Genomic DNA, 25,707 nt, shown 5'->3' with positions numbered 1-25,707 from the left:
CTAGGGAACCTCCCTAGCACGAGGCGGAAGCCCGGAGCGCCCGACGGCTCTGAGAAGAAGAGACTTTCGGCTCGGGAACGCTCCTCCAGCGAAGCCCAGTTCTCGAGAAAACCCGTTGTAAGTGAGCTATGTCTACCCTATCTTTAGTATAGCTTATGTTTCAATATAGTAATGTTATTAGGACCTAAGGAGTATTTGGGCTATTATTATAGGTTATATAAGTATTATTTAACGCTTATATAATAGTAATAATAGCTAGACTATTAAATTAGTCTCGTCAAACGTTAGACTAAACTCTAGTGGTAATGATACTAGGTTTCGTCAAGGGATAATTGTTTTAAGAGTAACGAAGTGCTGTCCGAGTGCCAACTCACCACCTTACCAGGTGAGTGCATAGTTACTTTCATCTTACACATAGATATGAAGTATTTAATATAAATTACGTGTTATGTGTGCATATTGTCTGAATACTTGTTGTCTATGCTAGGTGAGAGATTTTTATACATGTTTTAAATGTTTTAAACTGTATACGTATTTTGATATCTACACAATATGTTGGGTAAAACATGGGTAGATGAAGGACGAAGGGTGAAAGCTGAAATAGAGGAATATTAGTGGTATGGACCTAGTGCCCTATAGGTGAACATTGGCAGCAATGGACCTAGTACCCTATAGATGAGCACTGGCAGCTGCGCCACAACCTGTAGATGTTGTTGATCTACAATAAACATCCTAGTAGCTGCGCTCTAAGGATAATATCAGCAGCTGCGCCTAATAGAGAACATTATAACCTTGACAATAGCGTCTAAAGGACAATACCAACGGAAGCGCCTCATATAGAATGTCACAACTATGGCAGTTGCGCCTAAGTGATAGAACTAGCAGTTGTGCTTGACAGCTGTGTCATTGACAACGATGGACTTCGTACCTATTCCTTAGGAAAATCCTTAGGAATGAATGAACGAGAAATAGTTGATTCTTAGGGTAGATCCTTAAGATTAAAGAAGATAATGGGGGTGGGTAATTGGGTTAACTATTTGATGATTAAACATAATAATTATAATATTGTGGGTTGAAAACCCTATGTACTCACCAGGTTTCCCAACCTGACCCACTCGGTTTATTTATATCACAGGTGTCGATATGAAGTCACATTACACCGAGAGATTAAGGAGATATAGATCACTAGTGATAACGAATGTAAGTTCTGTTTATGCTTATGTTTCTGTATTGACGATGACATCCCAATGTTTTAAATGAATAAAAATACATTTCTTCGGAAATGCTTTGATAACGAATTTATCATGTTTCACTGGGAACAAATTCCGCATATTTTTAATAAAAAGAGGTACTCTGATTTTTATAAAGCATAAACAAAATCGGTCTTTTCTGGCCGTGAAAGTGGGGATGTCACACTTCCACACCTACCTGTACCTTTCCCCCACTGCTCTACCTAATGACTCCAACACAATCCCACAATGCCATATCCGACAACATCAACACGAAACAAATCATGGGCTGCCTTATCATTTGTCTTACCCAAGACAAACAAACCATATCATAACAGGTTGCTTCTATGTATGCAAATTATACACAGAAAGGATCAAATAGACTTTCGAATAAGAGATTATACCCTAAGACCACATCCAGACAAGGAAAAGAAAATAAGGCCAAATAAATCATTCTGAGGCTATAAGCTCCTAACCGTATACAATTTTGAAAACATACACTTTGCGAATTCCAGATAATCAACAAAGCTCCATATCAGTATAACATGGCTATTCAAATTAGGGAAACTACTAACTTGGCTAGGCTGATCACGCGCGTCACACTCTCATCTTTTGGGTTTCTTTTAAATCCTTTTTAGATTACTTTTTGAAAACATTTTATCACTTCCTTAGTTTGAGTTCTGACGTACCGAAGGATGTGCCTGAATCCCTCAAACCAAGGCTCTAATACCAACTTGTAACAACCTAATTTTTACAAATAAAACTTTTCATTTTTAGTTAATCAAGCCAATCTCATAAACCAGAAGTTCCCAAAACATTTGTTTTCAAATTAACATTCATTACATCATTGTTTTCCCTTTTTAAAACACCAGAGGGTCCCAAACCCACAAAAGAGAGATAGAGTGCACGCCACGTCATCACGCCTTGCCCTTTCCCTTGGGCTCAGAAGTACCTGAAACAAATCAACAACCTGTAACCGAAATGCTTAGTGAGTTTCCCAGAACATACCACACACATCCACATATACATATCTTGATAGCTAATAAAGTTATAATCACGCCACAAAAATCATGCAATACGATTCAACAAGAATGTCATGGGCTACCCCAAATAGTCTTTACCTAGGACTGCCATGGGCTACCCCACATGGCCTTACATCCAATGTTATGGGCTACCCAACATGGTCTTTACCTAGGAATGCCATGGGCTACCCCACATGGTCTTATATCCAATGCCACAGGCTCCCGCGGGGTCTTCCATACCAACATAATATCACATAACATATCAATTCATAAATTAATAACACACACATATAACACGTTCACATAATGGGTCGGCCTTGGTGTCGTAGACCCATAAGTATGGTGAGAAGACTCACCTCCATCTGATGAATACGAATATTACCCTCCTAATAAATCACAACCTCCCGAGCTAAATAACAACAATAATAGTACAATCAATGATAGGACCTTAAATTACCCAAGGAAAGGCCCAACCCTCAAAGTCAACCCCCAAGGCCCAATTACTCTTATCTTGCAAATGGGCCCCAAAGTCCAAGTCCAATATCCTTAATGGGCCCCTTCGCCCAATAAGGCCCAACCGATAAGTCCACGGCCCAAACAGATGAAAAGGCCTCTATTTCACAGAATCCAATCAAGCCCAACAACCAAATGAGGCCCAAAGGCCCAAAACAACATCTGAGCTGCGTACGCCTAGCGTACCACCCTGGTACGCGCAGCGTACTGAAGGTCTAGGGACTACGCGCTGCGTACAGCCAATTACACCCAGCGTACAACCATTTTAAGCACTCTTTCCATTAAGTGCTTAATGCTCGAATCCTTCACGTCCAAAAGCTAGATCTAAGTTTGAAAAGATGTTCTAAGGCATAAAGTTGGCAACTTTATGCCCTTGCATGTCTCATACATACCCAACTACTCCATTAAGACCTTTCCAAGGTCTTTTACCCATGCAAGAGGTCAAATCTCTCATCAAGCTTCCATTTTTATACTTCTAAATGACTAGGGGACCTCATATCTGACTTTCATATCAAAAGGGAAGGCTTAACTCAACAAAAGAGGTCCAAAGTTCATTAAAGGGACAAACCACCAAAACCCTAGCTAGATCTCAAGATTAGAAAGGAAAGATGCAAGCTTTTTACCTCTAGAAGCTTTGCAAGATGATTTTGATGCAGGATCTTGAAGCACCCACTTGATCCAAGCTTGCTTGACCACCCCTTCTTCTTGAAATACCCACAAAAAGACCACAAATGCACTCTTTAAGGCTCAAGAATGAACTCACAAGGTTTCCAGGAGTATATGGACATTCCAAGGTTGTGGAGGCTCTCTAGGGTTTAGTCCAAGGGATTTATAGTTGTTTAAATATGCCTCAAGTCCGGAAATTTAGGGTTTTGCGACCCTGGTGCGTACACCCAGCGTACCCTGATTCCTCCGCGACCACTTCCATGCAGTACGCTAAGCGTACACTTAAGTACGTCCAACGTACTTAAGGGACCATTTATGCAAATATTATCAATCCTTAGGGTTTTAAGACATACCAGAATTTTTGGATGTTACATTTATTATAATCCACCAAGTAGAATCCACTCATACGACACTATACCCTTGTTTTAACATTTAACTTTTCACTTAAATTTCCTTTATTTATATTACAGTTGATTATATAAAAAGCGCATAACGTCAATCACATTAGCAACATCTTTATGATCAACAAAGTAGACTGAGGTACACTAAATATCTCCTAAACTGGCCAAAGATCCTATATAGAAATAAATAAAATCACATTTCATCACATGAAACACTAAATTGAACCATCACAACACACATACACAAATATTCCGTAAAGTTCACATTCATTCTGAAAATTCAACCTGAAAGATGTAAATAAAACGTATTCAACTATGTCTAATCTGGAAATGGAAAAGAAACTTCAGAACAACACAAGCACGTTCATGCTACAAGTTCAAATAAGTGTTAAAACAGATGCTATAGAGTGCAGAAAAATCACATACATAGATGCTATAAAAACAGAGTGCAGATATAAGAAATAAAAAAATAATTATAAAAAAAACAACTAAGTGGGTTGCAAATAAAACAAAGACAGTGTGCCGACTATTTGAAGTCGCATGCTGTGTAACGAAAAAAATACAAAATAATAAAACTATGTCATTTCTTACATTTAACCGAAACATATCACATTTGAAAGAAGATTAAAAAACTAATAGTTATTAAAAGTAGAATGATTAAAAAGAAGCAAAAACATAGGGTATTTGCCTATACTTCCCGTGGTTTGTTATGTATATATTATATTAATTAATCCAATTAAGAATCATGGAATTGATTAATAAGATTTAAAAAATCAAGTCTAGTACTCCGACATAAAATATATCATTCTTTGTGAGTCACTTGTATATGGATACCAAAAAAAAATTAAGCTAGTTGTTGTAAATAATAAAGAGATATTTCAAAAATGTTTTAAAATTTTAGATTCTAAACTCCATTTCTAAATTAAGTTGTGAATTCACTGTTATTAAGTTGTGAACGCAATATAAATCCATGTTTGTTTGTTTGTTTGTTTTTTTATCTTGTTATAATATTTATTTAAAATATTAAGTTATGAATCCACTATTATTAAGAAGGTGTTTGACATTGCGTTTAAAATAACATTTAGACTTTTGACTTTAACAAAAAGTCAAAAGTCATATAAACTAACTTTTTGTGACTTTTGAAACAAATAAAAAGTAAATTACATTAATATCCTTAAACCTACCCATCATTAAACACTCATCCACTCAACAACATTAAATGTCTTTTATAGTCATTTTACATGTAAAAGTTAAACTAAATATTTTTTTAAAACAACTTTTGTCTTTTTTCCCCTCAAAAGCTAATCCAAAAATAATTAAAAAAAAAAAACTCTTTTTACCAAAATTCTTTTTACAAAAATGACTTTTGAAGCTAAAAAGTAATCACAAACACCCTTTAAGTTGTGAATCGAAGTTGGTTTTCGTATTTGTTATAATATTTGCTTATAATTGGCATTCATACATTTTTTTTGGAAGAGAATTGGCATTCATACATTATAATTTATGGTTATTATAATGTGAATTGAGTTTAGAAATTGTGTCAGTATGGTAGTGTTTTCTCAAATAAATTGAATTTAATGTTTTTTAAGTTGTGAATTGTGATGTTTTAATGTTTTAATTATTGTTTAGTTATGTTAATGTTAGTTTTAACTATTATTAATAAGAAAATATAAATTTTATGCTTTGAATACATGACTTTTTATTAATTTTAATATAAGAATACATGATTTTTTTATAAGTTTTAAGTTGTTTTTAAATCGATCATAATATATATATTTCACAGTACACAAGATGTTTATTAAACTGTGAATAAGAGTCCTGAAATGTTTTATTAAACTGCGAATTTGTGTGGTGCACACAAGGTGTTTGATGAAAATGATTCAATCAATCCGATATGTCTTTAAGCTGTGAATACTATGAATGAGAGTCATAAACCGCTTTATTAAATTGTAAACGAAATTTTGGAAATATAAATTTTAAGTTGAGGATATGGGTTTTGAATGTATATTTTTTTGTGCATTAAACTGTGAATTGACTATATTAAGCTGTTAGTTTTGCGTATTAAACTATGAATTAAAATTATTAAGTTGTGAATTGAATATATTAAGAAATGCATTGACTGTATCAAGGTGTTAATGATTTTTTTTTGCTTCTGAAATATGAGACGAAAGACATTATATACAAATATGATTTTATCTAATTTTGAATAATGTATGTAAAATTTAAAATGTGAATATTTATGTAAATAAACACTGACCAATAGATCTTGAGGTATACTTATAAGTTTTAAGTTAAGAATATGGTTGTGAATATATATTTTTTGTGTATTATACAGTAAAATTATCATATTAAGTTGTGAATTTTGTGTACTAAACGATGAATTAATTGTTTTAAGCTGCAAATATTTAATAAATTTTGTGTTAAAATATGAATGATTTATGTAAAGTATGTTTATATTGATTTCTTATGAGCATATTTACTTTTTGTGTTGTATAAATATGTAAGAATGTATTAGTTTCTATAATTATTTTGCATTAAACTTAGAATTAGTGAATTATATGTTTTATTAAATTGTGAATATAATATTTAAGTTGTGAATCTATGATTTTATATGCAGATCTGATTTGGAAAAAATGATGGTTGCGACAGTGGCATGGATGGTTGGTGGTGGCATTTGGTAGTTGGTGGTGGTAAAGTTTGGATTTGACTTCTCTGAATATGTATATTAGTGTATTATTGATTGTATTATTTTTGGAATTTTATGTATTAAATGAGAAGGAAATGTATTTAGTTGTCTATGTTATATAAATTTTGTTTTAAAATAGGATTGAATGTAGCGATGTTCGTTTGGATGGATCAGTTTGATCCGATCCAATCAAGTGAATCCAAATTGATTTCGGTTTTCAAAACATGAATCCGAATAGTCCAAACTAAATTCAAATCCGATCTGATCCGATCCGATTACAATTCGGTTGGATCGATTTTTATAATTCGGTGTTTAAAAATCAGAACATTTTAAAACGATATATAATTATATTATTACTCAACTTTACACAAGAAGCAAAAACAAATTATTTAGTTGTGATTTGAAATTTATAAACAACTAATAAGAAGATATATTATAGTTAAATATTTTATAGATAGAAAACTTTTGAGAGAAAATGCATATTAATGTTTTTTTATTGGATGAAACGTTTTGAACCTATTTGAAAAAATATATTAGAAAATTAATATAACTATATATATATATATATATATATATATATATATATATATATATTAAATAGATAAATAATAAATGTTTATTCGGTTCTTTTGGACTATTCAGTTCTTATTTTATAAACCAAAACCAATCTGAAATCCAAAACAATAATTCGGTTTTGTTAAAAACCAATCCAAAAATCCAAATATCCGAACCAAATAATCCAATCCAAATTGTCCAACTGGATAATTCGGTTTTATCCGAATAGTGAACAACCCTAATTGAATGTATGCATGAAAATAATAGATTGTGAATTAGTGAATTAATATGTTTATTAAACTGTGAATATGACGTTTTGAAAAGAGAAAATTAAAATTGTCAAGATATAATTCTATTTTTTTATTAAGTTTTATATATTTTGCTGCAAAAATAGAAATTTATGTGTTAAATTTATTACCAAAGAAATAAGAGCCATAATGTTTGTTCTATTAATTTGTGAATACCACAAGAAAAATGTCACTAAATTTGGTGTTACTCTGGCAGCGGTACAACCGGATGACGGTCCGGCAGTGGTCCCGCGGTGTCCCTACGACAAGTGGCAAATAGTTGTAAACTAAGGAATAAAAAGTTTTATTTAATATAATATTAGTGTTGATTTGTCTAAAATACCTTTAATGATATATTTAAAAAAAATGGTTCTTATGGTTCTTAACCTTTTTGGTTTCTCATTTGAACCACTCCATATATATATATATATATATATATATATATATATATATATATATATATATATATATATATATATATATATATATATATATATATATATATATATATATATATAAAAGGATGAGGTTCAATAGAGAACCATAATTAACCAAGGAACCAATTTTTTTTTCAACTTTAAGAACTTATTCTTTATAAAATAAAAATAAAAATACAAAAATTTATAACTTTGATCCTTTTTCCAATGATATCAAATTCGATAAAAAAAAATCGTCAAATTCACAATGTGAATCTTTGAATATTCACAATGTGAATCTAAATTCACAAGGTGAATTCGAAAAATCTATTTAACATTCACAATGTTAAGTTATGAATTTAGAAACTGTTAGTTTTTTTTCGATAAAGAATAAGCTCTAGAACTTGAAAACAAAATTGGGTCCTTGGAGAACCAATAATTATGGTTCTCTATTGAACTTTTCCATATATATATATATATATATATATATATATATATATATATATATATATATATATATATATCGTAAATTCAGTGTATTTAAAACAAAATTAACAAAACTAAACTAATACTTGATGAATGAAAGAAGATTTGGGAGGATTTTGAACACTTACAATTATGGATTCAAAATGGTGTATTTTTATCTTTCACATTTGATGGGTGTTTATACAACACATCATCATATTCGTACATCATCAAAATAGTAATTCAATAGTTAAAAGGGAACTATTTAAAAGGTAAAAAAATTTCATCAGCATGTTTTTGTGTATCTCTAAAGAATTTAATGGATTTTATAACACTTCCCCTTGGATGACAATTTTTCAAATTTGAGTTCAACCTTGAACTACTGTCTCATTAAAACCCTTACTAAAGAAAACTTAGTGGGCAAAAACTTTAGTGAAGGGCAAAATAGTGCAGTGTATAGTTGACTCCCTCACATTATGGTAACTGAATAACCCTGATTTGAATCAATTAAATAATCAAATTTAATCATGATACAAATCATTGTCTTACTTGTTACTAGGATAGCTAGCTTCTGGAAGGTTTTCGAAACCCTCCCAAAACCGACCACCACATGGGACTTTCAGAATGTTCCTATTGTTCAATTATTGAACAATTAACATTCAATCCATGTACCTCCAAATTAATTCCTATTAATCGCAAATTAATTCTAAATTAATTACAACTAGTTTCTAACCAATTTATTAACATGCCATAAAATAATAATGTCACAACTAGAAATTTTTGGTGCCTTGTAACTACAACACTTATGTCAATTATGAATCAAAAACATGAAAGCATGCATGATGCTTAATCTATGACAACAAAATTTCAATCAAACACTTCATACATGCACTATAAATAGTCAACAAATAATTGGAAACCCTAGAAATCCTTGTTTAAGTCCATTCTGGACTAGGATTTCCTTATTGGGCCCAATGGACCAATAAGCTTCCAATTAGACTATCTTGGGCTTAGAACTCTTGAATGGGCTCTAATTGGACCCACTTTCAATTGTTTTAATATTATGGGCCATATTGGGCCTAGAATGAAACAAAATATTTAAATGAACCTTATTGGGCCATAACTAACCTAATTTAGCTCTAATAGGTCATAAAAATCACATTTATATTTATTTGGACCAAAAATCACTCAACATAACAAAGAAATTGGGCTTAAGCATTTAAGGCCCAAAAATTTTCTTTTCCCTCTCTATTCTCGGCCCAAGCCCAACCAAAGAAGGAGAGTTGACTTTCCTATGCCACCTCACATTTATCCATAGGATTCCCATGCACCATCTCATGTTTTCATGTAAATCAACTCAAAAACCTCTCTTCTCTCCCCTCTCTCTTGCTCTCGGCCGAACACAACACACACACACTCACAAAAATTCACTCCATTCTCTCTAAGTCTTCAAGAACATCTTCTCACTTCTTCTTCAAAACTTTCGAGATCTAGAAGGCTTTCAAGGATATTCTCCACAAAAACTCATCATCTAAGGTAAGATATTGCTTAGATCCATAATCTAGCTACTTCTTTTCATCAAAAATCATCTCTTAATCCATTCAAGTTCATGATCTTGCACCTTAGAAGCATCTAAGTTCGAGATCCATCCAAGGAACTTGATAGGGCCGAAAATAGCACCAAACTTCTCCAAATCTTCTTCAAAACTGGTCCACAACTCAAGGTGAGTTTCATACCCCTTCCTTTTTGGTTTTTATGAGTTTTATGGGGGAGAATACAAGAAAATGTGTAGATCTATGTGTAAATGTATGCTATGTGTGATTTGATGCATGTATGTGTGTGATATCATGTGTTTGTGATGAATATGTTATCCAAAAAGTGTGTGAAAAACCGAGATCTAAAACATGAGGAAGGAAATAAACATAACTTAAACTATTTTACACTAATCAAGTCAAGAAAAATAGTTTATATGGTTAGGATGAACATACTTGAACATAAAACCCATTTTTGGGCTTAAACTATCAAAAATACAAAACTTAGGGTTCAAACCGACAAATTATAGTTTCTGGAGGGTCCAAAGGGTCCAAACAGTTTCTACAATAATTTTTCTGAACAACAACATTTTTGAGGGGCTTAAAATGTAAATTTTGAATTTAATGGGCTAACTTTGGGCTTTTCGGCCCAATTAGCCTCAAAATGCGAGATTTCTAAGTTTGAGGGGCTGAAAATGCAATTTTCTGTAAAACAGGGGATTTGAAGTGTATTAAAACTATTTCAATGGTCAAAAATGTTTTTCAAATTCAAAAAGGATCAAAAAATGTAAAAATTTTCTATTTTCGGCCAAAACTGTAAAAGTTGCAAAATTGGGGGTTTTAACTGAGAAAACATCATTCTGGAACGACTAAAGTTGTTTACAAAATAAATTTGGGCTAAAAATGTCTTTTCAACAAGTTTATGATACAAAAGTGTCAAAATAATGTTTTAAGGACTAAAATGAAATTCTTTTATATAAAGGACTAAAAGTGCTATTTTTATAAAAGGAAGGAAATGAAAAGGACCCAACTACATTTTTGAGCAAAGTAAATCAATAATACAAAATACAAACCCGCGACTATCGACGAAACGGAAAACAATTACACTTTCAACAATAAACATCGGTGCAAATCAAATTGATTCGGTCTCGAATCAACAACAATACAAAATCGTCAAACCAAAACAATTCGTTAAACACGTGCTAACTATGAGAAGTCAATATACAAACTTTGGGCTTGGAAGTTTCAAATCGTGCTTGTTGGGCCTTGCTAGCCCAATAACATGATCTTTGGGCCCGAAGGGAACGCGCTTACATGTTAATGGGCCTTCTATGACCTAATTACATGTAAAAGGACTTTCAATAGCTCTATTGTGCTATTGGGCCCCAAGGTTCCATTAGTACTACTAGTGAAGTCGAGAAGTCAAATGCAAGTCGGGCCAAGCGCCTTTCGCATTCCCGATAGACTTGAATAACTTATGGAAATAAAGGGGGCTTCGTACCCTCCTTTCTCCTCGGTAGTTGGGCTTTTGAGAAATCGAGTAAACAGATTCGTGGTGTTAATCAAGAGAAGTCAGGGTGGTTGGATTTAGTGAGTAGTACGGACGACTCCTTAAGGATCGTTCGTAATTTGTAGTTATAAACTAGTCATTTTCATTAATGCGTGATTGTAACAACTCACAGACCTTAATTAATCCAATGTCACCTGGGTAATAAAAACAATCGTCGTATCGGTATAACAATAAACAAGTCATGTAATTTACGTATTGGGAAAACATCGGGTTTTCCCGGGGAGTTCAACATTTTTACCAGTGTGATGTATACAAAGTTCAACAATGATACATGTTTTAAAAATCAACAAACATATTTACGGATCTTCACACTTTTATAAACAAACATTTTTTTACAGAAAATATCGGATTTTCTGGGTTTTTCAAACTTCAAGAAATCATTTTACCGTAACATTCCTTATAAACTCACCAACATTTCATATGTTGACGTTTTCCAAAATAACTTGTATTCTCAGGTAACAGGTAAACAGAAGAATAAGTATCAAGAAATGTCATGGTGTTTGCTTAGATTATCTGTCAGACTGTTTATGTTATGGAACTGTAATGTCTAAAACAATGTACCGAATGTAAACAATATCAGTTGTAATATTTCAATGCATGGTGATGAATTATGTTATGATTCATGTAAATTCATTGTGATGGTATTCAATTTGAGTCACGAGAGCCCTCGGACGTTTCCGCCGTCCGGTTCGGGGGTGTGACAGGTTGGTATCAGAGCTCTGTTTATAGTGAACTAGCATATCTAACCACACATTGATATGCAACTATAAACCAAAAGAGGGACTAACACAACTCTGAACAAAACAAGTAAAATTATAACAATAAAAACACCCTTGCTTGAATTAGGAAAAAGAACATAATACCGAACCAAACAAGATAATGCTAGTATCTCGGTTAAGTCGGGACTGTACTTAGTTGTATCAAGGAGTGGATGTAGCCTGATCAACTACATTTCCTCCAAGGTACAACTATCACATGTCTTGAGGAAATTGTGATAGCTAGGGAACCTAAAAACATACCCCTTTATTAGGGGTGTCAATTTATGAAACGACACGATAAAAATACACGACACGAAACGAAATTTGGACGAAATCAAAATTCGAATTCGTTTTCGTGTCGTGTTCATGTCAAATTTAAAAAACACGATGTCGTGTCGTGTCGTGTTCGTGTTTACAAATCCACACGAAATTGACACGATTGAGCATGTGTTTGTCGTGTTTTCGTGTTTTTCGTTTTTATCGTGTTATATATGATTAAATATGAATTAAATAAAACAATAGTTATATAATATTATCTTTGTCGTGTCGTGTCGTGTTGTCGTTTTTTAATTGGTTCGTTTTCGTGTTAGTGAAATAAAACACGACACCGTGTCGTGTCGTGTTCGTGTTACAAAACACATTGTCGTGTCGTGTCGTGTCAGACAAAAACACGACACGATGGCACGATTTGACAGGCCTACCCTTTATCACCAAGAAGAGAACATCCGTTCAGTCTATACAATAGTTGTAGCGTCTTAGGAATAATGTTAGCATAATTACACACTCTCGCAGACAACATGGTTGGTTTCCATCACCCCGGAGATCCTTACTTCCCTAACTAGGGAAATAACGGATGGCTGGACGAAGAGCCTGAAGAAGAGCCTGAGGAAGACCCCGAGGAGGAATCTGACAGGGAACCGGAGGCAGAAGTCGAGGGCGAACCTGTCGAACCATTAGAAGAACAGGAGGAGGAAGAAGATGAAGGAAGCCTCGAGGAGGAACCCAACGATAACGAAGGGGGTGATTCGGACGCAGATCCCGAAGTCATCAACCCCCTTACCCGATTAGGGTGCCCGCTTACTGGGTGGGCCCCACTGGTCCTACACCCCCCTGGGGTATGGATCTTTGGAGGTGTAGCAGACAGCATGGACAGCGACTCCCGTTCGGCATGTCATGCGAGTTCTTTGACCTAAGGGATGGAGGACCGGTTGATCGAGCCCTTTCGGTCATGGTGAGACGATTACGGAACACCGGCGACCTAGCTCAGAGCACCACCGACCAGGTACGCCAGATATGGGCTAGGGTCGAGCATGCAGAGCAGGAGACACGAGACATCCTTCGAGAGTACCACATGAGGCAGGTGAGGTGGGAGTCCCGATTCCGGGACGCGGAACGACAGGTGGCTCGTCTTCAGGGAGCATCCACTTCCTCAGCACCACCCCCGGGCACATCTCACCGCAACTAGGGTTAGCCGTATCAGTTTTTAGTACTATGTCATTAGGATCTATGCCATGTACCCCGACTCTATGTTTAAGTGACTACACTATTCATAGAGCCGTTATGCTGTCGAACTAGTATCACTTATGTATGCTCTTGCGAGCAAACTTTTCTTGTATCAAATGCAGATAATATTAGTAAAAAATTTATATGTTTTACTTTGACGTTGTAATCTGCTATGTGTTATATATCCATGATTGTGTGCCAATTTGTGAAAGTACCTAAGTTCGTACCACACACCTAGCTCATAGGATCACACTCTCATAAAAAAAGCACAGATACTCAACATATTTCTGTTCCATGGAAGAAAGATGCCTCGACAACCAACCCGCAGAAACCCTGAGCCAAACCCTCCCGAGTTCAACTTTGTTGCCTTTCAGTCAGCGGTGTCGGCTGTGGTTACCGCGGCTATGGCCCAAATTCATCAAGGGAACAATGGAGGAGCCAACGGACCAGGCGTTGGAAGCTCAAACAACTGGATGAATCAAGGACCTACCAAAACATGCTCCTACAAGGACTTCACCAATGCCAAACCACAAACCTTCAACGGCACTGGAGGAATGATCACCCTGAAACGATGGATCGAGTAGGTGGAATCGGTATTCGAGATATGTGATTGCCCTGAGGAGATGAAAGTCAAATTTGCCGCATGCACTCTGGTTGACTAAGCGCTCACTTGGTGGAACGGACACGTGGAAGCCATGACACTCCCCATAGCCAATTCCATGCCATGGGAAGAAATGAAAGAAATGCTGATGGCTGAATACTGCCCTCGTGGAGAAATTCAGAAAATGGAACAAGAGCTGTGGAACCTCACCGTCCAAAACTTGGATATAGAGGCATACATATCAAGGTTCAATGAACTGTCTCTGCTATGCCCTGCCGTGATCACCTCGGAAGGAAAGAAGATCGAGCGATTCATCTGGGGACTAAGCTCCTCGATCCAAGGAAACGTGATAGCTGCAAATCCCGAAACTTTCGACAGTGCCAAGAGATTGGCCAAGAAGCTGAATGACCATAACAACAAGAAGGGTGAGAAGCCAGTGGAGACTGAAGTAAAGAAGGAAAACGACAACAAAAAGGGGAAGAACAATAAGAGGAAAGGACGTCAAGGCTCCGAATCATCCAAGAAACAGCAAACGGTAGCAGTTAATGCTGCAACCACTCAAGTTCCATCCACACCACATGCTCCAGCCTCAACTGCCCCAAGTGTCCCTAGGCCTTATTCCGATAATCTTCCCAAGTGCAACAAGTGCGGTCTCCATCACAATGGAGAATGCAGAGAGATGCAGTGCACCAGTTGCAATCGGAAGGGGCACACGACAAAGTACTGCAGGACTTACCCTCCTCAGAACCAACAACAAGGAAACAACAACAATAATAACCGCAACAACAACAACACCGACAATGGAGGCAACAATGCAGGACCTAGCCACACCTGCTATGGATGTGGAAGGACTGGGCATTTCCGTCGAAATTGCCCCAACAACAATAATCCCGAAAATGGAGGAACAGGAAGGATGTTGACCATGGGTCAGGGAGAAGCGGTTCAGGATCCCGTTATCGTTACCGGTACGTTCCTCCTAAACCACACTTATGCATGCATCCTATTTGATACCGGAGCAGAACGAAGTTTTGTAAGCAATAAGTTTAAACATATACTAAAACAACAACCCCAGAAGCTCAATGAAACCTTTACGGTGGAAATGGCTAATGGGAAAACCGAATCCATTGGGGAAATCTACATCGGATGTACCCTAACTCTAAATCAACACGTCTTCCGAATAAACTTAATGCCTATTTCCATTAGGAGTTTTGATGTGATTGTTGGCATGGACTGGTTAAGCCCCCACCATGCTGAAATTATGTGTCACGAGAAGGTCGTTCGCGTTCACCTTCCCAATCACGAAACCCTAGTTATTTACGGAGACAAACCTAGTACGAACCTTCGCCTCATCTCATGCATTCAGGCACAGAAGCATCTGTGAAAGAACGATTTGACATTCCTGGCGCATATAGTGGATAAAACCAAGGAAGAGGTTAACATTCGAGACATTCCAGTAGCGCGTGAATTCCCAGACGTGTTTCCTGAAGATCTTCCTGGAGTACCCCCAGAGAGACAAGTTGAGTTCCGAATTGATCTTGTTCCAGGAGCAACTCCCCTCGCTAAATCGCCTTACCAACTAGCTCCTGCTGAGATGCAGGAATTATCCAGCCAACTTAGCGAAATCCTAGGCAAAGGATTCATCCGACCCAGCTACTCGCCATGGGGAGCTCTAGTTCTCTTTGTCAAAAAGAATGACGGATCTTTTAGGATGTGCATCGATTACAGGGAGCTAAACAAGCTCACTGTCAAAAATCGCTATCCACTCCCACAAATCGATGATTTGTTTGACCAGCTCCAAGGAGCCAGTTACTTTTCTAAGATAGATCTACGATCTGGGTACCATCAACTCAAGGTCCGGGACGAGGATATTCCCAAAACCGCTTTCCAAACTCGTTATGGACATTATGAATTTGTCGTAATGCCCTTCGGTCTAACGAATGCCCCTACCGCATTCATGGACCTAATGAATCGAATATGCCGACCATTCCTCGACAACTTTGTTATTGTTTTCATTGACGACATTCTAGTCTATTCCCGAAGCGAAGAAGAGCATGGCCAACATCTCCGACAAATCCTGGAAACCCTACGAACGGAGAAGCTATAAGCAAAACTCTCCAAATGTGAGTTCTGGCTCCGTAGCGTGAACTTTTGGGGTCATGTTGTTAGTCAGGAAGGAATACATGTGGATCCTTCTAAGGTCAAAGCCATCGAAGGATGGCCAGTTCCGACAACACCCATAGAAATTCGCCAATTCTTAGGCCTAGCAGGTTACTACAGGAGGTTCATTCAGAACTTCTCTAAGGTCGCCAAGCCACTTACCTCGCTTACACAAAAAGGGAGTACCATTCAAATGGACGGACAAACAAGAAGTTGCATTCCAAACTTTGAAGCGAGCACTCTGCAGTGCCCCGGTACTATCTCTACCAGAGGGAACGGAAGATTTCATGGTCTACTGTGACGCGTCAAATCAGGGTTTAGGTGGCGTTCTCATGCAGCGTGGAAAAGTGATAGCTTACGCATCCCGCCAACTAAAGACACACGAAGTGAATTATACAACCCATGATCTGGAGTTGGGAGCAGTGGTCTTCGCTCTGAAGATTTGGAGGCATTACCTCTATGGTACGAAGTGCACCATCTTCACGAACCACAAGAGTCTCCAGCACATCTTGAATAAAAAAGAGCTGAATATGAGGCAACGAAGATGGATTGAACTATTAAACGATTATGAGTGTGAAATCAAGTATCACCCAGGCAAGGCCAACGTGGTAGCTGATGCCTTGAGCCATAAAGAGTACTCTAACCGTCACGTGAAAACTCTCTCAATAACCATTCAATCTCACCTAACCACTCAGATTAAGGCAGCCCAGTCAGATGCCATGAAGGCGGAGAACAGAGCAAGCGAAGCATTACGCGGAATGGAAAAGAATCTCGAGCGGAAAGAGGACGGAGTATACTATTTCATGAACCGTATTTGGGTCCCTAAACTTGGAGGATTTAGGGAGGTAGTCATGAATGAAGCTCACAAGACGCGACACTCCATCCATCCAGGCTCGGACAAAATGTACTTGGATAATAAACAACATTATTTGTGGCCTAACATGAAGGCAGAAATTGCCACCTATGTCAGCAAATGCCTTACTTGCGCCAAAGTAAAGGTGGAATACCAGAAGCCCTCGGGGTTATTACAGCAACCAGTAATTCCCGAGTGGAAATGGGAAGGGATTTCTATGGACTTTGTGACCAAGCTACCCAAGACGTCAGATGGATTAGACACTATATGGGTAATAGTTGACCGACTGACGAAATCCGACCATTTCCTGCCAATAAAAGAATCCTACAAGATGGAGAGACTGACAAGAATATACATTCGAGAAATCGTGAGGCTTCACAGAGTGCCAGTGTCTATCATCTCAGATAGAGATAGTAGGTTCACTTCACGTTTTTGGCAATCACTTCAGAAAGCACTGGGAACCCATCTCGACATGAGCACCGCTTATCACCCATAAACGGATGGTCAAAGCGAACGAACCATCCAGACGCTCGAAGACATGCTTCGCGCATGTGTTTTAGACTTTGGGATGTCCTGGGATACCCACTTACCCTTAGTTGAATTCCCGTATAACAACAGCTACCATTTGAGCATCAAGGTCGCTCCTTTCGAAGCACTATATGGACGTAAGTGTAGATCACCGTTGTGTTGGGCTGAGGTGGGCGACACCCAGCTAGCAAAGGAACTAGCGTTAGACAAGACATTAACGGGACCGGAGATCATACGGGAAACCACGGAAAAAATAGTTCAAATCAGAGCTCGACTACAAGCATCACGCGATCGACAAAAGAGCTACGCTGATAAACGGCGAAAGCCCTTAGAGTTTCAGGTCGGGGATCGAGTGCTGTTAAAATTTTCTCCCTAGAAAAGGGTCATTCGTTTTGGAAAACGGGGAAAACTGAACCCACGATACATTGGACCTTTCGAGATCCATGCCCGAATAGGTCCAGTGGCGTACAGACTGCAGCTACCCGCTGAGCTCAGCAGCGTACACCCCGTGTTCCATGTTTCCAATCTAAAGAAGTGCCTATCCGATGAAACTCTCGTCATTCCCCTTGACGAAATTGAAATCAATGAGAATCTCTTGTTCGTTGAAGAACCAGTCGAAATCATAGACAGGGAGGTGAAGCGTACTAAACAAAGTCGCATCCCGATCGTGAAATTACAGTGGAACGCGAAGCGTGGGCCAGAATTCACGTGGGAACGCGAAGACCAAATGAAGAAAAAGTACCCTCATCTATTCTAGCATTCTCAAATCTAGCTTTCAAAAGAATTTCGGGACGAAATTCCCTCTAACGGGGGGACGATGTCACAACTAGAAATTTTTGGTGCCTTGTAACTACAACACTTATGTCAATTATGGATAAAAAACATGAAAGCATGCATGATGCTTACTCTATGACAACAAAATTTCAATCAAACACTTCGTACATGCACTACAAATAGTCAACAAATAATTGGAAACCCTAGAAATCCTTGTTTAAGTCCATTTTGGACTAGGATTTCCTTATTGGGCCCAATGGACCAATAAGCTTCCAATTAGACTATCTTGGGCTTAGAATTCTTGAATGAGCTCTAATTGGACCCACTTTCAATTGTTTTAATATTATGGGCCATATTGGGCCTAGAATGAAACAAAATATTTAAATGAACCTTATTGGGCCATAACTAACCTAATTTAGCTCTAATAGGTCATAAAAATCACATTTATATTTATTTGGACCAAAAATCACTCAACATAACCAAGAAATTAGGCTTAAGCATTTAAGGCCCAAAAATTTTCTTTTCCCTCTCTATTCTCGGCCCAAGCCCAACCAAAGAAGGAGAGTTGACTTTCCTATGCCACCTCACATTTATCCATAGGATTCCCATGCACCATCTCATGTTTTCATGCAAATCAACTCAAAAACCTCTCTTCTCTCCCCTCTCTCTTGCTCTCGGCCGAACACAACACATACACTCACAAAAATTCACTCCATTCTCTCTAAGTCTTTAAGAACATCTTCTCACTTCTTCTTCAAAACTTTCGAGATCTAGAAGGCTTTCAAGGATATTCTCCATAAAAACTCATCATCTAAGGTAAGATACTTTAGGCAACCCTCCTAAAATAAACTAGTGCTTGTGTCTAAAATATCACAGACACACATCTCAAAATTTCACTTAGCATTCTAAGTTTAAGTCTAGAAATCCTACAAATTCCTAGTTCGCTTAAACTAACGCTCTGATACCAACTGTGACATCCCCAAAATCTCGGCCAAAAAAGACCGATTTTCATTTATGCTTTTAAAATAATTTCAGAGTAAATCCTTTTGATTTGAAAGAGTTGCGGAATTTGTTCCCAAAAAAACAAAGTATGATAAAATAATATTTACCAAAGCATTTCATAAAAGAAATGTATTTTCATTATATAATCAAAACTCGGGATGTCATGTTCCGATACAGACCATAAAGAATAAACGATAACATTACAAGTCATTCAACAAATATATACATATACAGACTTGTAAACAAAACCACTTGATGGTTCATCCATCTTATGCCCTTGCGCCACTTCCTGTAATACAAATAAACTGAGTGGGTCAGGCTTGGGAGCCTGGTGAGCATATAGGGTTTTCAACCCACAATAAATAATTATATTTAATTTCCACCAACCAACAATAACCCAATTACCCATTCCCGTTATTCTCACTTTACGTCCCTAAGACAACTAACATAAGGGACCTAGTCTAAGAATATTTCATCGGGGCGACAACACATGCTTCGGGGGTTCCTCAGCAATATAAGTCAAATAAGGCAACCATGAGGGGGATGGAATACAGCGAATGAACACCCAAGTTCATTAATACCTACAGGTTATGAGCCTGCTAGCGTTCCACTGGACTATCTAGAAAAAGTCCGTGGTCGTCATCTAAATTCCGCTAGACGACTGGATCAAAACAACATCGAGGCCTCTCATCTTTTTATTACACACCAACTATCTATCCATGTTTTACCCAACATATTAATAGATAAAATATACATTTTTATACATAGTTTTAAAACCTATATAGCATGCTCAATCAATACATTTTCCACATAACAGATGAGACACACACACATAACACGTATTTCATAGAGAAATAATCAGATCTATAAGATAGAAGCAAGTGAATATACATTCACACACATAACAACAAAATATACACATAACACGTATTTCGTATAAAATACTTCATAATTATGCGTTAGAAGAAAGTAACTCCACACTCACTTGATCAGAAGTTGATCGGACAGCACTACGGCTTATAGAAGTAGTATTCTTCGGCAGATCTGGAAGATCTTCACAAAAATCGGACTCCTCGCGGGCAGCGCTTCGGCTCGGGAATCTTACTTCTCGGGATCTTCGAGACCTCGGGACTTGCTTCGGGGCTCGGGAATGATACCGGGGCTTCGGGATAATTCTTACACGAAAAACGATGCAAAACGCGAGAAAAAGGGAAGAAATGAGCAAACAACTCGGTTGCCCTCGACCTCCTTTTATAGGGGCTGGAACTTCAAATTACGCTGGGCGTAATATGAAATTACGCTGGGCGTAATGACGATAAGGTCGCTGACTCCCCCAAGGATAATATCGGTTAATATATATTTAAATTAAATATCGAAAATATTTAATAAACTTCAAAAATTCATATCTTCCTCATACGAACTCCGTTTTCACCGTTCTTTATATCCCCACGTGGGTGAGACTACGATCTACAACTTTCGTTTAGACTCCGTCGGCTAATTTTGACTTTATTTTTATTATTTATTTTTAGTAGGTCGGGACAGAAAAACTCCATTATAAAATCATAACTTCTTCATCCGACGTCCGTTTTTGCCTATATTTTTATCGTTTTACTCCTATTAACGAGACCTTCGATTCTCATTTAGATTGTTTCGGCTAAAAACCGCTCGATCTCAAATCGAGTATTCGGGCTGCATACTGCTAAGTCGAAACTTCGAAAAATCATAACTTCCTCATACGAAGTCATATTTGGGCGTTCTTTTTATGCATGCTCTCGGTTTAACGAACTCTACGACTTTCGTTTAGATCACTAAGGCTAAATATTGCTCTAACATAAATTTCACTTTTTACGTCATTCAGCGTTGTCGGTTCTGTCGCGAAACATCGACGGGTCATAACTTCTTCGTTATAACTCGGATTTAGGCATTCTTTATATCTTCGAAATCCTTGTTTCGACCACTACATCTTTATGCAAAGATATCGGGCTTATCTTACACTTCAACTTTGACGCTTAGTTTTATCATTTATTAATTATATCTTTATAATTAAGTAATAAGCACACAAATACACATAATTCACATAATACTCAAATATTTCATCATTAATACTCCAAAAAGAGTTACAAAGGTTAACCTAGACTATTACATCAATGATAATGCCTAGTCTGGAAACGCAGGCGTTACAATGATCTTGCACCTTAGAAGCATCTAAGTTCGAGATCCATCCAAGGAACTTGATAGGGCCGAAAATAGCACCAAACTTCTCCAAATCTTCTTCAAAACCGATCCACAACTCAAGGTGAGTTTCATACCCCTTCCTTTTCGGTTTTTATGAGTTTTATGGGGGAGAATACAATAAAATGTGTAGATCTATGTGTAAATGTATGTTATGTGTGATTTGATGCATGTATATGTGTGATATCATGTGTTTGTGATGAATATGTTATCCAAAAAGTGTGTGAAAAACCGAGATCTAAAACATGAGGAAGGAAATAAACATAACTTAAACTATTTTACACTAATCAAGTCAAGAAAAATAGTTTATATGGTTAGGATGAACATACTTGAACATAAAACCCATTTTTGGGCTTAAACTATCAAAAATACAAAACTTAGGGTTCAAACCGACAAATTACAGTTTCTGGAGGGTCCAAAGGGTCCAAACAGTTTCTATAATAATTTTTCTGAACAACAACATTTTTGAGGGGCTTAAAATGTAAATTTTGAATTTAATGGGCTAACTTTGGGCTTTTCGGCCCAATAAACCTCAAAATGCGAGATTTCTAAGTTTGAGGGGCTGAAAATGCAATTTTCTGTAAAACAGGGGATTTGAAGTGTATTAAAACTATTTCAATGGTCAAAAATGCTTTTCAAATTCAAAAAGGATCAAAAAATGTAAAAATTTTCTATTTTCGGCCAAAACTGTAAAAGTTGCGAAATTGGGGGTTTTAATTGAGAAAACATCATTCTGGAACGACTAAAGTTGTTTACAAAATAAATTTGGGCTAAAAATGTCTTTTCAACAAGTTTATGATACAAAAGTGTCAAAATAATGTTTTAAGGACTAAAATGAAATTCTTTTATATAAAGGACTAAAAGTGCTATTTTTATAAAAGGAAGGAAATGAAAAGGACCCAACTACATTTTTGAGCAAAGTAAATCAATAATACAAAATACAAACCCGCGACTATCGACGAAACGGAAAACAATTACACTTTCAACAATAAACATCGGTGCAAATCAAATTGATTCGGTCTCGAATCAACAACAATACAAAATCGTCAAACCAAAACAATTCGTTAAACACGTGCTAACTATGAGAAGTCAATATACAAACTTTGGGCTTGGAAGTTTCAAATCATTCTTGTTGGTCCTTGCTAGCCCAATAACATGATCTTTGGGCCCGAAGGGAACGCGCTTACATGTTAATGGGCCTTCTATGACCTAATTACATGTAAAAGGACTTTCAATAGCTCTATTGTGCTATTGGGCCCCAAGGGTCCATTAGTACTGCTAGTGAAGTCGAGAAGTCAAATGCGAGTCGGGCCAAGCGCCTTTCGCATTCCCGATAGCCTTGAATAACTTATGGAAATAAAGGGGGCTTCGTACCCTCCTTTATCCTCGGTAGTTGGGCTTTTGAGAAATCGAGTAAACAGATTCGTGGCGTTAATCAAGAGAAGTCAGGGTGGTTGGATTTAGTGAGCAGTACGGACGACGCCTTAAGGATCGTTCGTAATTTGTAGTTATAAACTAGTCATTTTCATTAATGCATGATTGTAACAACTCACAGACCTTAATTAATCCAATGTCACCTGGGTAATAAAAAACAATCGTCGTATCGGTATAACAATAAACAAGTCATGTAATTTACGTATTGGGAAAACATCGGGTTTTCCCGGGGAGTTCAACATTTTTACCTGTGTGATGTATACAAAGTTCAACAATGATACATGTTTTAAAAATCAACAAGCATATTTACGGATCTTCACACTTTTATAAACAAACATTTTTTTTACAGAAAATATCGGATTTTCTGGGTTTTTCAAACTTCAACAAATCATTTTACCCTAACATTCGTTATGAACTCACCAACATTTCATATGTTGACGTTTTCCAAAATGACTTGTATTCTCAGGTAACAGGTAAACCGAAAAATAAGTATCAAGAAATGTCATGGTATTTGCTTAGATTATCTGTCAGACTGTTTATGTTATGGAACTGTAATGTCTAAAACAATGTACCGAATGTAAACAATATCAGTTGTAATATTTCAATGCATGGTGATGAATTATGTTATGATTCATGTATATTCATTGTGATAGTATTCAATTTGAGTCACGAGAGCCCTCGGACGTTTCCGTCGTCCGGTTCGGGGGTGTGACAAATAAACTATTTTCTCAATCTCCTAAAAATATTCTATATACTCTTTCTCTTGAGGGCGACCCAAAAAGAATTTTTCTATTATTCTCAAAGTTAAATCAATTAGTTATGACATTAGACACTTATTTCCAACGGTCAACCACTTGGATAATTCATCAACTACTATTGGTCAGGTAGACTTCGAATAACCAACAAAGCGTGTTTTCCACAACAATGTTGAACTCTAATATTATCAAGAATTAGCCATTTAGATAAGTGATCAATTATTCTTTTTGTTTCTTTCAAGGTATCATTGTGAAACTGAGTCATGAATTATGAATGAACCTAACAGTCCATCAGTTATTTCTCGATTTTCAATTTATGATTATCAAATCATACTTACTAATCGAACACATCAATCAAGTTCGGGTTAGGCCTAGCACATGAATATCATCAACAAATCATTGAGGGGGCTATGATATCATCTTTCACATTATAATGCAAGTGAAAAATAAAATTTAACTACATAGCAATTGTCTACTCATCAAATCATGCAAAGATTTATCCCTTACGATCATCAATTACGAATAGTGTTAGAATAAGACTAATGCATAACTAAATCATATGTAAAGAACTAAATGTCTCTGTTTTAAGAATAAAAGATATTATCGTCTCAGAATTACTCATGATTGGATCCATGAAGTAATCTCTCTGAGTGTGGGTTTCTCTAATACTTAAATCTCTATTAAGCACTCATGAACGTTATTCGTAATCTCCATGCTATGTCTAATTTCTATAGACAATCTACTAACACTTCATGACAATCATAACTTAATACTTACCCCCAAGAGTATGCACGATTATGGAGTTCAAGTATATTAGTACTCTTGAAGTGGGGATCTAAACATGCAAAAATGAAACACAATATAAATTTAATTGGAAATGGTATCACACTTGAACATAAATAAATCGCCATTACTTAATCACCATAATAATTAAAAAAAATATTCTTTGTTCTAACGCTCCGTCCCCGAGTTTCATTTAAGGATAGAAAAAATGGAAATATTTTGAAAGATCATTGCTCTCGAGTTTCAAGTTAATTTCCTTTATAAACTATCTTCCCAAATCCTAACGAACCGGAGAGGAAGGAAACAAAGATCAATTCCTTTCTTTTATTTTCTTTAGTGAACTCAGGAGCAGAGTGTAAATGTTTCAAACAATCAACTAACTACCAAACTTTACATCATATTTCATGCATATGCTCCTAGCATGCATCTTATGTCTTTCTTTGGTCATCTCTTTAGTAAAAGGATCATTTCGATCTCCTTTGAATACACTTGCTTTACGACTTGATATCCAGCCTCAACTTGTCTCAGATGTAGTGTAACTTCCACATTATATGTCTTGGCCTTCCATTATACCTAGGTTCTTTAGTCAAGGCAATTGCACCTTCGTTATCACAGAAAATGTGCAACAACTCTTTGTTACTTGGAACAACTCCAAGGTCGTCTAATAAGTTTCTAATCTAAACTGCTTCCTTGGATGCTTTACTTGCAACAATTTATTCAGAATCATATGTAGAGTCTGCTACCATCTTCTGATTGAAACTTTTCCAAGTCATTGCACCACCATTTAAAACACACACACACACACACATATAAATATATATATATATATATATATCCATATAGTGACTTTGAATCATCTATATGTTTCAAAAATAGCATCACTATACCCTTTCACTACAAATTCTATTTCTCTAACATACACAAGAAACATATATTTCGTATTACTTAAATACTTAAGCATGTTCTTGATAGTTGTCTAATGACT

This window comes from Lactuca serriola, chromosome 9 (assembly GCF_051521515.1).
Source record: "Lactuca serriola cultivar US96UC23 chromosome 9, Lser_US96UC23_V15, whole genome shotgun sequence".
NCBI classification, from domain to species: Eukaryota; Viridiplantae; Streptophyta; class Magnoliopsida; order Asterales; family Asteraceae; genus Lactuca; species Lactuca serriola.
The sequence above is the reverse complement of the archived record's forward strand: the minus strand, read 5'-3'. Positions refer to the sequence as shown.